The sequence below is a fragment of the Pagrus major genome, chromosome 18, assembly GCF_040436345.1.
Source record: "Pagrus major chromosome 18, Pma_NU_1.0".
Taxonomy (NCBI): domain Eukaryota; kingdom Metazoa; phylum Chordata; class Actinopteri; order Spariformes; family Sparidae; genus Pagrus; species Pagrus major.
The window spans coordinates 34,206,486-34,209,778 of NC_133232.1; positions in this window are offsets into that span (position 1 = coordinate 34,206,486).

The window sequence follows — 3,293 nt, forward strand, 5'->3', positions numbered from 1 at the left end:
ATATAAAATCGTGTCTTTGAAAACGGCACTGAAAAATAGGGTTAAACTGGTAAAAATGTATAGGAGATGGATTTATGTAGATGTGACATCTGTGATAGTCATGAAGGAAGTTAATATTTTGAGCGCTGCCGTGGTGGAACTGCAGAAAAGCTACTGATAAAATAAACATCAATCTTTCTTAAATTAGATTAAGATAAGATAAGATGAGATGAAAAAGAATTAAAAAAGTGAATTTTGGAGAACAAGCCATTTAGCAAATAGCCAGAGATGCAATTTGAGCATTTGTCCTCTAATCTTACCTCACACTGTAAAACTAAGTGAAATACTTGATACTGAGGATACCAACAACTGAGAAAAAGCCATTATGAGGTGCTCTGTGCTTTGACTTGTGATTGTTGGAAGAGAAATCAGTTGGACTGAAGTCCGTCCAGCTGTCAGGCTTCGATGCAGATGGGTTACTAATGAGTGGAAATGAAGAGACAGTGGAGGATATTAAATTATCACTGCAGTCAAAAGTAAACCTCAAATCTCCGAAGTCGTATACTTTTCACCCTGCAAAAAAACATCTATCTTAAATTCTGTCATCCTTGAATAAAGGTGAAAATGTGAGATAGTTTCACTGGTTTCCGATGCAGGTCTAGGAATGTTCTTACACAAGTAATGAGCTTGTCAAATAGGTGATGATATCACTCCAGATGTATCAAGATAATATCACTTGAAAATTGCTTAAACAAGCTTTAGTTAAAAAAAAATGACCTCACCCCTCTGGAAGCTTTTGCCTCCCTGGTTTTTGGAGAAATAAGATTTTAAAACTCAACATTACACTAAATGACTTGTCAAGATGGATAGTTTTTGCAGTGCTGGAGAAAGAGAAAACCGATTCTCATTTTCCAGGTGACGCTAACAGATTTGTAAAAAATATTCTACAATTGGCTTTGAATGGTTTCCACAGACATAAAGGTCATATCACTCCCTCAGCATGTTGGAGGATGATGTCAGCTTTAAAGTCAAGGTGAAAATGTAAGATTTCCACGAGACTGAGGCGTTACATAACGACACTTGAACAGTGACGCTTTGTCCTAAGTCAAAGTGGTGGCTTATGAAACTGCGGCCAGTTAGTTCTGCAACTCAAAGCCTGATTGACTAGCTGTGATGACATCGGGCAAAGTACCATCTATGCAAAACAGCGGATATCACGTAATTTTCATGCACTCACACTGACACGACTACGCTTATGAATATAGATCAGGGCGAATAAAAATGCAAGAACACATTCAGAAACCTTCAGTGAAGATGTGGTTTGATATTGGACCAGATGTCTGCGCAAAAAAAGAATTTATAGGCTCTCTGTTTTTGTTATTATGTGAAGGGAGAATCGCACTGCAGAAGAAGTACAGACCCATTCACACACAGTCATGAAATCTCATAAAAATACAGACATTTCTTCAAGGCATTATTGCAGGACAAGACACAGGAGACTTTAATACACACAGCATATACATGCACACCCCTTAAGTGTAGCGACACACTAGAAGCTGTCACACACTCACACACCTTATCAGCTTTCAGTAAGTCAGCCAGGAAATTCATCCTGTGTTTCTGGTGTCCCTCTCTGTTCAGGGATTTACTGTCCCTCTCTGAGGAACCATTAATGCTGCTCAGCTTTCCAGAAATCCTGCGATTCCTAAGAACACAGCCATTCACCAAATACAGAAAACAAACTATCCATGAAACTGGTTGACCAGGTGAATCCAGGTGAAACCACTGATCCCTCACTCAGCTCACTCAATAAATCGCTTTCTGCCGTCAGTGATTTGGACGGGCTGAAACTGGATAATTGAGCACTGAGACAATCACACAAACACATACACATACATGGAGTGAATCAAAGTAGGTGCTAGTAAATATCACAGTCACTGAAACTGCCAGGTGTAATAAATATAAAGAGATCTGTGTTGGTGACCTTTCTCGAGAAATGCAGTAGCACCTCAGGTGGTACAACGGGGCAGTGCAAGGCACTTGAGAGACAGTAGACCACACTTGTCACTCTGTATTATAGTTTAACATTACGCATTAAACTGACAGCGAGGCGTGTCTGTGGCTCGTCATAGGCTGTATTTACAGTCTCTGTGGCGTCTCCAGCAAGTTTCTGAAAGAGTCTTTTAAAACCTTAAAGTGTTGGATTTAGTGGCATCTAGCAGTGAGATTGCAGATTGCAACCAACTGAACACCCCTCGCCTCACTTTCCCTCATGGTGGCCGCTAAAAATGAGAAAAAGCGTAAAGCCCTCTCTTGAGCCAGTGTTTGATTTGTCCGTGGTGGGCTACTGTAGAAACACCTGGTGGATTCTGCCTCTAGGTAAAAGGCTCATTGAAAGGTAACAAAAACACAATAATTCTTAGTCGCAGGTGATTATACACTAGTGAAAACATATTTATGAATATTACATTTCTCATCGCAGACATTTAAGCTTGTTGCTCTCGGCAAATGTTTGGAAAAAAGAACCAGCAAATGCAGAACAAACAATGTTACATCCTCACAGAAACCTGAAGAGTCGTTATTTTGTTATAAAACACAAGAGCATGTTTCTTGTTGTATGTAATGGTAAATTATAATTGCAAATAACTTAGTGGAAATAGCCCTTCAGATAGTAGGTGTCACTTTGCATTATGCATGCCAATAGAAATGTATTACTCTATAATTTATTACAGATGGCCCCACATGACTCATGGAGCCAGTGAAACAAAACAAAACACAAAGTTAAAAAACCCAGTGATCAGTCTGTACACTAATGCATTGGATCTTTGTATTACAAATGATAAGTTTAGATTAACAAGAGTATTCTGAAGAATGCAGTAAGACATAGAAGTAGGCCAGAGAGCTTTCAGCTGTCAACGATTCGATCACAGATTTGAGCACTTGACCTTTTAGCAAAAAGTTTCCTCGCTTAACTTGAGAATGCCCCCAACAATCGAGGTAAAATGACTTTCTCATTTGAGTATGTGCAGCGCTGCCAGAGTTGGTTCTGGCCAATTTATTTTGTAACCTTTTTATGTATTACTGAGACGTCATTGTGCCAAAAAAGCATTTGCCTTGATTCATGTTGACATTTGAAGAAAGTTCAAGGGAAAATGGAGTAAAAAGCTGTGAGCTCAGTACTGTACAGCCTTTATTAGCACTAATAGGAACACTGGGTGCACACACTGACATTGTTTAGTTGTTCTTGGTGAATAAAAAGCTGTAAAAGAGATACAAAGTTTCTTCCCAAAAAGAATAATGAATGTAACATTTAA